This window comes from Dendrobates tinctorius, unplaced genomic scaffold (genome assembly GCF_039654945.1).
Source record: "Dendrobates tinctorius isolate UK_male_01 unplaced genomic scaffold, ASM3965494v1 ptg000030l, whole genome shotgun sequence".
NCBI lineage: Eukaryota > Metazoa > Chordata > Amphibia > Anura > Dendrobatidae > Dendrobates > Dendrobates tinctorius.
In genome coordinates this window covers 11864007-11876774 of record NW_027361698.1, presented here as the reverse complement: position 1 = coordinate 11876774, position 12768 = coordinate 11864007, and the positions used below count along the sequence as shown (strand labels likewise).

General features: G+C 41.5%; 1 protein-coding gene across 5 annotated transcripts in view; it reads right to left on the bottom strand.

Annotated features, from left to right (window-relative positions):
- The window catches only part of SEC24D (SEC24 homolog D, COPII coat complex component), a 177895-nt gene that overhangs the window by 128050 nt on the left and 37077 nt on the right, over positions 1-12768 (bottom strand). The window contains exon 1 of one of the 5 annotated variants that reach the window (XM_073571860.1): positions 322-340. The exons of the other annotated variants lie outside the window; for them this stretch is intronic. The gene's annotated coding sequence lies outside the window, so the exon portion shown is untranslated. Of the gene's footprint in view, positions 1-321; positions 341-12768 lie in introns of those variants that run through there. 5 annotated transcript variants of the gene reach the window in all.

Here is a 12768-nt window from a genome sequence, read left to right as displayed (position 1 = left end):
AGCAAACAAGTGGCATCCTGAACATAATAACTGAATGTATAGCATATGTACTCGCAGTCAGCGTGAACTAGGTGAAGGAATATTTCTGCTCTTATCTGGTTGTTTGGTTCCTTAACTACTTACTGATAGCAGTAAAGATAAGTAGAAATACAGTGTAACACAGCCTCAGCTCTACATTCAGCAAGTCCAGGAATATAACAAAGATATTGTACATTGCTACCACTAGCAGTGTTAGGTTCTGTCTGTCACAAATCAAGTGTAATGACTCCTTAAAATTGCAGTGGAAAATGGCGACAGCTGTCAATGTATCATGCTTTATACCAGCTATGTACAGAGAAATTCCCCCTCTAAATCCAAAAGGTTGGCCGTTCTGGGGCGCTGGAAGCAAGGCAGAGGTTTTGTCTCTACATGATGAAAGGGGAGGGCAGTGTGTGCTCGGAGGTAGACGTGGCAGAAGCTTGAGCTTTGGACATTCCAGCACTGGAATTAGTGTGGAATAGTTTTGCTTGTTTTCACTTCTAAGCCTTTAGTCAACAAGCTCGCAGGTAATGTTATCAGAGGATGAGACAGAATGTTACACAGAAGGAGAAGGAGGCAAAGCGCATGAATCGCTCAAGTCAGCAGTACAGCACAAAAGATCAGACAAGGTGCTAGAAAACGATGACATTTTTACAATTACTCTGCATTTAAAGTACATAAAACAACTACGGTATTTAAAAGTCTCTGAGCCATATGGCGGCAGGAGACACAACGCAGAAAGAGATTCTCTATCAAGACCATTTGTAAAGTTGCCTCATTTTATTTTTTGGTTTTGAAGCAGTAAAGAGAAACAAACACAGATTCTATGGAAAAGAAGGATTTGGAATAAAAATAGTTCCACATTCCACTAAAAGTGCCCCACACCTTAGATCGTTGTTGGCCAAAAAGTTGGTACTAGGTACCATCGACATATGCCCCTCTTGGCCAACATAATGGCCGCTTTATCTCCCATAAGAAGAAAGGATCAGCATGTTGAAATCCAACACCCTTCGGTCCGATGACTTTTGTGGTCAGAAGACAGCCAAGACATCCCCATAGACATGAAAACCCTATCTAAGGTGTATGCTACTGCATAACAACCGTAGGATTTTTTTTTTAAGGTTTAGTGTTTCTATACTGCCTTTATCCTTTTTTAAACAAATAAGGAAGCACTCTGTAGCGCCATAGCATGCAAACATGAAAGATGAAAAATGAATTGCATTACTGCACTAGAAATATGAAAAATTGAGAAAGCTTAGCGCATAAAATGGGGCCGCAAAAACAGACAGCAAAAATACGGTAAGTGTAAAACCAGCCTAATTCCATACACCACAATGCTCATGGAACATTTAGGGATGTTTTTAACAGTTTTTATGCCCAGCACCAACCTCCTTACCTTGACTGATAGCTCACGGTCTTATTTTCTTGCCTTGTTCCTGACGTCACACAGTGAGCTATCAGTCAGTCTAAAGAGGCTGGTGCTGGGCGAGAACAACGAGAGGGCTGTAGCTAATAAAGTGTCCTGTCACGCCCAGAGCACTTAACACCTCATTTCTATATGAATGATAATGCAGCAATCTTTATAGAAGATGTAAAGATGTGGATAGAACTTACACATTTCAAAGATCTGCATACTAGTGATGAGTGAACGGACTCGGATAAGGTGTTATCTGAGCATGCTTGGGTCCCAACCGAGTGACTTCGGCATGCTCAAATAATATGTTTGAGTTCCCACGGCTGCATGTGTCGTGGCTGTTTGACAGCTGCAACACATGCAGGAATTGTCTGTTTGTTAAGTATCCCTACATGAGTTGTAGCTGTCGAATAACTGCGAGATATGCAGCCACGGGGACTCATACATATTATTTGAGCATGCCGAAGTCACTCGATTAACACCCGAGTATGCTCAGATAACACCTTATCCAAGCACGTCCGTTCAGCACTACTGCATACCCATAAGGGTGATTTGGGTGGATTGTTCTTATTGACAGATTCCCTCCAAAGAACACCATTCAAGGTATAAGAAAGTATTCACAGGCAGGTAACGTACCACATGAATTGTATACTAATACGGTAATATCTGGAGGTGCGTCCAATTCCCTGAGGCAGGCAAGTTTTCTGCTTTCCCTTCCCATTAAATTTTAGATGACAATGTAATGAAGAAAGTAAAATGTCAGCCTGTGGCCAACATAATCCTTACATCAACAGCAATGTCAGTGTTGACCTCTAACCACGCCTATACATCTTCTTTTTCACAGTCCAGCCTTCATTTTCTATCAAACTTTGACACGCTAACGGAGAGCAGAGCTGAACAAAGTGTGTTTCACTTTTAATTAATTTCCCAATTAATTCCCCCTACATCTGCTCCCTAGAGAATACATTAGATCAACAGACGATCAAATGTTTGGGCAAACTTAGTCTAATTGAAACAGGCAGCTTAAAGGGAATCTGTCACCCTTATTTCGAATATGAGCTGCCGGCACCGACATCAGGGGCTTATCTACAGCATCCTGTAATGCAGAGAAGTGCACCTGCGCCGGAGCCATGACAGAAAGGAAAGAAGAGGATGGCATCGTATGAAGATGGGAGGCGCCGGACCGCAACACCCATCGGACCAAGACTGGACTTTCCCCCGGTGAGTATAATCTAACTCATTTTTCTTCTCTTTCAGGTTACATCGGGCGCTTATCTACAGCATTACAGAATGTCTGTAGTCACTGTGTAACTGCAGCCATACGAACCCTTCCAACACGCGCACTGCGGGGATTCGCCAATTTCTGAGCTGGAACCTGTTTGAGTTATACATAATCCAGGCCAGGGCCCATCTAGTGGGTGTGGCCTTTAGCTATACACTTGTATGAAGCAAGGCCACGCCCTCTAATCAGCCATGTCACTAGTCGGGAGCGGCCTCACTCCATACAAGTGTATGGAGAAAGGCCACACCCACTAGAATGGCTCTAGCCGGGAGTATGAACAACACATACATACCCTCCAGTCCCGGCTCAGAAACCGGCAAATCCCCGCAGAAGGGATTCATCAGACAGAGTGACTGCAGACTTATCGATTTGGACGGGACAATCCCTTTAAATTAAGCACTCACAGATGCACGTGAGTACTGGCATTCTTCACTACCCCCCACCCCCTTGCAATATGATAGTGGGGTACAGATGGGATACCAGGACATCTGGAAGCCTACTGAAGGCCCCCATGGCTGCCATCCTGGTTATCCATAGGAGACCACCATTTACATCATTATTATTATTATTTATATAGCGCCATTAATTCCATGGTGCTGTACATGAGAAGGGGGGTTACATACAAAGTCATCATATACGTAATACTGTGGAATTGCAGTATAGAGAACTAGCAATCAAACTATAGCAGGTTTAAGTCACTTAACAGGCCATATAAAAAGGTACAAAATAAAATTTTAAAAATATTAAAATCTAATATATAAAGCTCAATGTGGGTGTGTGTGTATGTATGTATGTCCGGGATTGGCATCCGCACCGTCGCAGCTTCAGCCACAAAATTTGGCACAGTCACACGTCTGGACCCCGAGAGTGTCATAGGCTATGTTGTGAGGCGAAATTTTAACCCCACGTGTTCCAATTCACCAAACAATTTTGCCCCTATCTACATATTGTGGAAAAAGTGAAAGGAAAAGTGTTGGAGGTAAATTGACAGCTGCCAGATGTGAACAAGGGGGACTTAAAGAATGAGAGCGATGGCACCAAAGAGTATATAACGTACAGTTGCTAAGGTGGGGCCCTGACATGGGATACTCACCACACACGGGGATATGAACACACACTAAATGCGCCACACACTACCACGTGATTCAACACATATACCACCCTCAGCACACATTTCACCAAACATACACCAACCTCGCCACATAAAAGTCCAAACACAAAAGTCGCCACTCAAAACTCGCCACGCTGTCCCAGAGCTGTTTAAAAGATGAAAAATGAGCTGTGATTGGTTGCTATCAGCAACAATTTTCTTTGTAGACAGTTGTGGTAACTGAGGCCTATTATTCTTATCATTTCTATGGTGTTATCGTCCTTCTGTAAAGCTGGAAATAACACAATTTATTACCGTGCCAACTCAGACCACCCTCTGACACAGACTGCAGGGGGAGCCCAGTATCACACAGGGTAGGATTAGATACACAGCTCAGCAGTCAGTATCACACAGGAGAGGATTAGACACATGGCTCAGCAGGCAGTATCACACAGGATAGGGATTAGATACACAGCTCAGCTGTCAGTATCACACAGGATAGGATTAGATACGCAGCTCAGCAGACAGTATCACACAGAATAGGATTATATACACGGCTCAGCAGACAGTATCACACAGGATAGGATTAGATACACGGCTCAGCAGTCATATGGAAAAAAATTCCAGCATCCAGATCAGTAATTAGGTTAAAAAATTTTTTATTCCTTTATTCCAAAATTTAAAAAAATCATAAGATTCTCCATCATGATAAGAGACGCATCAGGACGTGTAGTTGGACGCGTTTCGGACAAAAAAACAGTCCTTATTCTAAGACAACACATAATACATCTGAACACATGCTTATAAAGGGAAACAAAGGAAGTCAAGGAACAATCAAGACTAAACATAGCCAGCTGATTAATAGGAGGTAGTAAGTCAAAATCACACTTACAAAACACTCAAAATCTCATTCCTAATATTCATACCCGTTGGAACTCTGCTTTGTAACAATAACATCCATTTTGCCTCTCGGCGTAATAATAAATCATTTAAATTTCCACCTACCCTTTTTGTCTGCACCTTCTCTATGGCATTAACCCTAAAGTTGCTGAAATGTCCTTTATGTATATGCAAAAAATGTCGAGAAGCAGCAGACAAACTGCGTGTGGTCATAAACGTGCTCGGAAATACGACGTCTCAAGGTGCGTGAAGTATTTCCCACATACTGAATATTACAATCCACGCATGTTATGACATAGATCACACCAGTAGAACCACAGTTCAAAAAAGATTTTATTTTAAATTCCTTTCCATTAACAGAAGATACTATTTTTTCTGTGTTCCACATAAACCTACATAGCCCACAGTTTTTCTGAGCACATTTAAAAGATCCACAAGTGGGTAACCAATTAGTTATACTTGCTGAACTGTCTGAAAAAAATTTATTAGCATGTCTATTGACACTAGTATGATCACTTGGAGATACCTTATTAGCAATAGTTTTATTCCTCCTAGAAACAAATCTAATCCCATCCTTCAGTATATTCTTTAATGTATCATCAACATACAAAATAGGGAGGAATTTTTTAATAATATGAACAATCCTGTAGTAGTCAGTACCAAAATTAGTTGAAAAAACAATAGGTGACCGACCCTCCACAGAATTTGGTGTTTTTCTGCTTTCCTTCTGCAAATAATCCTCTCTACTTTTTTCATCCGTTCTATGCTTAGCTTTCTGAATGTCTACCTTAGTATAACCCCTCTTTATAAAACGTTTACCAATGATCTCACATTGTTTATCGTATAAATTAGGCGTGGTACATGTTCTTTTTGCTCTTACAAACTCCCCTGTAGGTATATTGGCTATAACATGACGTGGATGGCAGCTAGATGCGTGTAACAGTGAATTGCCTGCCGTAGGTTTTCTAAAAATATCACAATCAATCTTTCTTTCTTCCAAATTTGCCGACAAAAGAATATCCAAAAACGAAATTGTCTTGGCATCAAATTGATATGTGAAACGTATATTGCATGGATTATTATTAATATAGAACATGAAATTCTCAATATTAAATACATCACCATCCCACACAATTATAACATCATCAATAAATCTCAAAAAAAGAAAAATATCAGAAGAAAAAGGATTTTTTTCAGAAAAAATATACTCCTCCTCCCACCAGGCCATAAAAATATTAGCAAGAGACGGTGAAAACTTGGAACCCATAGAACAGCCTTGCACCTGTAAATAAAGATCATCCAAAAAAGAAAAAAAATTGTTTTTTAACAAAAAATAGGTCACTTCAATCAAATACATCTGTAAATCTTCTGAAAAATTACTGTATTTCTGTAAATAAGTAGTAAGAGCCAAAATAGCCAAATCGTGTGGGATGGAAGTGTACAAACTTTGTACATCACAAGTGAGCCAACAAAAGGAACTCCGCCATTCCACCTGAGAAAAAATACTAAGAACATGCTTGGAATCCTGCACATAGCTAGGTGAAATAGTGGCTAGAGGTTTTAATCTTGCATCCCACCATTCTGACAAATTTTCATTAAGGGATCCTATGCCCAATATGATAGGACGAAACAAAGGTGGAAAAACCTCCTTATGTTGATGATACATTAAAGAATATACTGAAGGATGGGATTAGATTTGTTTCTAGGAGGAATAAAACTATTGCTAATAAGGTATCTCCAAGTGATCATACTAGTGTCAATAGACATGCTAATAAATTTTTTTCAGACAGTTCAGCAAGTATAACTAATTGGTTACCCACTTGTGGATCTTTTAAATGTGCTCAGAAAAACTGTGGGCTATGTAGGTTTATGTGGAACACAGAAAAAATAGTATCTTCTGTTAATGGAAAGGAATTTAAAATAAAATCTTTTTTGAACTGTGGTTCCACTGGTGTGATCTATGTCATAACATGCGTGGATTGTAATATTCAGTATGTGGGAAATACTTCACGCACCTTGAGACGTCGTATTTCCGAGCACGTTTATGACGTAGGTCACACTACCACACGCAGTTTGTCTGCTGCTTCTCGACATTTTTTGCATATACATAAAGGAGATCTCAGCAACTTTAGGGTTAATGCCATAGAGAAGGTGCAGACAAAAAGGGTAGGTGGAAATTTAAATGATTTATTATTAAGCCGAGAGGCAAAATGGATGTTATTGTTACAAAGCAGAGTTCCAACGGGTATGAATATTAGGAATGAGATTTTGAGTGTTTTGTAAGTGTGATTTTGACTTACTACCTCCTATTAATCAGCTGGCTATGTTTAGTCTTGATTGTTCCTTGACTTCCTTTGTTTCCCTTTATAAGCATGTGTTCAGATGTATTATGTGTTGTCTTAGAATAAGGACTGTTTTTTTGTCCGAAACGCGTCCAACTACACGTCCTGATGCGTCTCTTATCATGATGGAGAATCTTATGATTTTTTTAAATTTTGGAATAAAGGAATAAAAATTTTTTTAACCTAATTACTGATCTGGATGCTGGAATTTTTTTCCATATTACGCTTTGCTGCAGAGGGATCCTGTTTCCACATTCCGTGCACCGATCCGACTTATAGCTGTCTTCTTTAGGGTGAGCTGAAAAAATTTTCTTTTTTTACCTTATGGCTCAGCAGTCATTATCACACAGGATAGGATTAGATGCGCAGTTTTTATGTGCAATATAATCATTATAATTTGTTATAACTAACCACAGTTGGTTACTATGCCCAGGCAACGCAGGGCTCTTCAGCGAGTATATACATAAATTCAAATTGTTCAGTAAAAATAAGATACCGGTAAATAAAAAATAAATATATACCGTATTCAGCATCATCGTGCCCATAAAGAACTGATCTATTAAAATATATTTTGTGAATTTTATTCATCAAAAAAATTCCATACAAGTTTGATATTGCTATAATCCAGAGATTTTCATCACAATGGAACAAACCTGAATAAACAATGGAGAAAATGAATTTTTTTCTCCATTTCAACCCACTTGGAATATCTTTTTCCCATTTTTCGGAACAATGCATAGTAAAACTAATAGTGTCAAACTTCAACTTGTCCCGCAATTGACAAGCAAACATATGTCTACGTGGATGGAAAAATAAAACAAGTTATAATTTGGAAAATGGGGAGGAGAAAACGAAAGAGCAAAAAAAAAAAAAAAAACAACTCATACGGTCCTTATGGGATTAACCATCATTGAATGACTCCCTATATTGAGGATCAGTACTCAGCTGATCAGCAGTTGTAAAAGGACCTTGGGGCCAAATTGAGATGTGTGTGTAACTGACTACGGGTCTCCTAATCCAAACTTTACAACCTCATAAGAATATATGAGGCTGTCAGGTTGCTGACAGGAGACCCGCAGTTAGGCCTCTTTCACACGTCCTGATATTTCCAGTACCGGAAAAAAACGTTTCAGGAGATAAACGTGTCCGTGTGTGTAATGAGTGCGGTACACATGTGGCAACCGTGTGCCGCATCAGTACCACACGGACGGCCACCAGGGAAGAAGCGCTACAGTAAGCGCAGTTCCCCGGCAGCAGGTGCTGAAGACGGCTCTCATCGTTCTCCCCTGCTCTGACGGCGATCAACGCGAGCAGGGGAGAACGATGAGAGTTATATTAAAGTCCGAAAGATGACAGCAGGTGGGGACTTTGGGACAATTACTCCCATCATCCAACACTTGCTGCCGCTAACAACAGTGCCAGCAGGAGACAGATGATCGGGGTTATCCTCAGCCACCGCCTGCGATCTAATGAAAAACCCAATGTGGGTTCCCCTCTATTTTCTTCAACCAACCAGGCAAAACTCACAGCTGGGGGCTGCAACCCTCAGCTGTCAGCAAGGATGGTTATCAAGAATAGAGGGGTCCCCACGATGTTTAATATTAATTTTTTAAAAAACGGCGTGGGGACCCCCCATTTTTGCCAACCAGCCTTGCTAAAGCACAAAACTGTGGGCTGGTATTCTTAGGCTGGTAAGAGGCCATTGATATAGGCCCCCCAGCCTAAAAACAGCAGCTGCGCAGAAAAGGCGCATCTATTAGATGCGCCTTTTCTGGCTCTTTGCCCTGCTCTTCCCACTTGCCCTGTAGCGGGGGCAAGTGGGGTAGTATTTGTGGGGTTGATGTCACCTTTGTATTGTAAGGTGACATCAAGCACATGGCTTAGTAATGGAGAGGTCGCTTTAAGACACCAATCCATTACTAATCCTATAGTGATTTATTAAATAACGACACAGTCAGAATAAAGTCCTTTATTTGAAAAAATGACACAGACGCCTATATGCATCTCAATTAAACCATACTTACTGCATCGCCTAATTCTAGCGAAGCCTTCGATCTCCTGTAATAAAAATAAAATGAAAAAACAACAATATACCATATCTGTCCGTCGTTGTGTCCCACGCCATAATCCATGTCTTGGCGCTAAATAGTTTTGAAACTGGACGGTGCCAAGATGCGACCGTCCCGGCTGACAACCACTGGTGAATGAGCTGCTGAGAGCACAGCATCAGTCACCAGCAGTGATACATCAGGACTGTGGGGAAATGCCAGTGATGATGTCACCACAGGTGAATGATGCTGTGGCGACATCATCACTGGCATTCCCCACAGTCCTGAGGCCACCGCAGTTCAGCCCGGCCTAAATGATATCACCCACGGTGACTGATGCTGCGCTCTCAGCAGCTCATTCAACAGTGGTTTTCAGCCGAGACAGTCGCACCTTGGCACCATCCAGATTGAAAACTATTTAGCCCCAATAAATGGATTACGGCGTGGGACACAACAACGCACAGGTATGGTATATTGTTGTTTTTTTATTCTATTTTTATTACAGGAGATCGAGGGTTTCACTTGGAAAGGTGATGCAGTAAGTATGGTTTGAGATTATGTTTATAAAATGGAAAGAGGGAGGCATATCTAAAGAAGAATATAATGCTGTCTGCAGAACCTGCAGGGCAAAAATCAGATTATCTAAAGCTGAAAATGAATTGAGGCTTGCAAGAGATGTCAAAAGCAATAATAAAGGATTTTGGGGATATGTCAAAAGTAAAAGAAAAGTCAAAGATGCTATAGGATTTTTACAGGATGAAAATGATGAAATGGTAAGACAGGATGTTGAGAAGGCTGAACTTTTAAATTCCTATTTTGCATCTGTTTTCTCTCAGAAAGGAAATGTAACATCAACTGTTATTCACTGTCCTATTAAGGGAATAGAAGAATCCAGGATATCTATAAACAGAAAGATAGTGAGGAAACACTTAGCTAACCTAAATGAATTCAAGTCTCCAGGTCCAGATGAATTACACCCCAGAGTACTGAAGGAGATAGCAGAAGAAATTTTTGAACCCCTCTCCATAATCTTTGAAAATTCTTGGAGAACAGGAGAAGTGCCAGAAGACTGGAGAAGAGCAAATGTTGTTCCTATCTTCAAAAAGGGGAAGAAGGTGGACCCAGGCAACTATAGGCCGGTGAGTCTGACTTCTATACCAGGAAAGATCTTTGAACAAATTATTAAACAACATGTATGTCAATACCTGGATTAGAATGAAGTGATTAAACAGAGTCAGCATGGGTTTGTAACTAATAAGTCATGTCAGACTAACTTAATTTCCTTCTATGACGGTATCACTGATTGGGTGGATCAAGGAAATGCTGTAGATATAGTATATCTTGACTTCAGCAAAGCATTTGACAAAGTCTCTCATACAATCCTTATTGAAAAAATGACTAAGTATGGAATGGACAAGGCAACTGTTAGGTGGATTCATAACTGGCTTAGTGATCGGACCCAAAGAGTGGTCGTAAATGTCTGCACATCCAGTTGGAAGAATGTCTCAAGTGGGGTACCACAGGGCTCTGTCCTGGGCCCTGTATTGTTCAACATCTTTATCAACGATATAGATGAAGGAATTGAGGGTAAACTGATTAAATTTGCTGATGACACAAAGCTAGGAGGGATAGCTAATACTAGAGAAGAGAGAGAGAGGATTCAAAAAGATTTAAATAAACTGGAGAAGTGGGCAGCAACTAACAGGATGGTTTTTAACAGGGAGAAATGCAAAATACTACATCTGGGCAATAAAAATGAAAAAAGCATATATAGAATGGGAGGAATAGGGCTAAGTGACAGCACATGTGAAAAAGACTTGGGTATACTAATAGATCACAGACTGAATATGAGTCAACAGTGTGATGCAGCAGCAAAAAAGGCAAATGCAATTCTAGGATGTATTAACAGAAGCATACAGTCTAGATCATGTGAAGTCATTATTTCCCTCTACTCCTCTTTGGTCAGACCTCATCTGGAATATTGTGTCCAGTTTTGGGCACCACATTTTAAAAAAGACATCAACAAACTGGAGCAAGTTCAGAAAAGAGCGACCAGAATGGTGACCGGTCTGCAAACCCTGTCTTATGAGGAAAGGTTGCAGGATTTGGGAATGTTTAGTTTGCAAAAGAGAAGACTGAGAGGAGACTTAATAGCTGTCTACAAATATCTAAAGGGCTGTCACATTGTAGAAGGATCAACTTTATTCTCATTTGCACAAGGAAAGACTAGAAGCAATGGGATGAAACTGAATGGGAGGAGACACAGATTAGATATTAGAAAAAACTTTTTGACAGAGTGATCAATGAGTGGAACAGGCTGCCACGAGAAGTGGTGAGTTCTCCTTCAATGGAAGTCTTCAAACAGAGGCTGGACAGACATCTGACTGGGATGATTTAGCGAATCCTGCTTTGAGCAGGGGGTTGGACCAGATGGCCCAGGAGGTCCCTTCCAACTCTACGATTCTATGATTCTATGATTAAAAAAGGAGTCTGTAATTTTTTCAAATAAAGGACTTTATTCTGGCTGTGTCTTTATTTAACAAATCACTATAGGATTAGTAATGGATGGGTGTCTTATAGTGGGTGTCACAGCGCAGGGTCTTCTTGCGCGCGCTGTCCGGCGCACTCCTGCCTCCCGGCGCGTCCCCGCGCCTGGCCTCCGGCTCCCTCGGCACCGGGCTCCCGCCCACGGCCCTCAGCCTCCTGGGTAAGCTGACGCGCTAGGCCCCGCCCCCAATATGGCGGCACCCACCGCTACATATGTTCGGCGTCAGCTCTGGTAAGACGCCTGATTATCTCATGCGGTGACGCTGTCCGCAGCTTCGCTCTCTGTGTCCTCAGGCCCTCTTGTCCTCTGTCTGTGCTGCGTTTAGTACCGTGGTTCTGCCTGCCTAACCTCGGTCTAGCTTTCCTGTGCTCTGCCCTCCCTGTCTCCCTGGTGATTTCCCTCCGCGTCTCAGTTATTTGCTGTACAGCCTGTGTTCATTTGCTTGCTTCTTTACATCTACAGCCTCCATTCCTGTGTCTCCCTGGGTCCCCGATTCCGCACCCACTAGCTACCGCCTCACCCTGTACACTGCCTTCTGTCCTCGTACCTCAGTCGTCCCTTTGGTTCCGGCTGTCGCGGCTCTATCCCCGGGAGGTCTGTCCCTAACACTCCCTGTATAGGTGGTGGTCCTCACCTGGGCACTCGCCTCTGGGGGCTCTGGAGCCGTGACCCAGAGGGTCCACTTCCAGGTACTCCTTTATTTTTCCGCCACACCGTAACAGCGGGCTTGATGTCACCTAACAATACAAAGGTGACATCAATCCCACAAATATTACCCCACTTGCCACTGCTACAAGGCAAGTGGGAAGAGCCGGGCAAAGCACCAAAAAGGCGCATCTAATAGATGCGCCTTTTCTGGGCAGCTGCGGGCTGCTGTTTTTAGGCTATAGCTTCTTAGGCCCAATTCTTTATTGAATTTGTACCTGTTTTCTGTTGCATTTTTACTGTTCACTTTTTTTTTTTTTACATCCCATATTCATCTTTCCATTTGTGCCTTTTTAAGTCTACAGTATATTATATCGTATAGGTTTGCCTTTTTGGATTTTTTTTTAACGTTTTCCACTGTGTGTAGGGTTTCTAGATGTCTTTGCCTGATTCGTTATTTGAAACAATAACAAAATTTGTC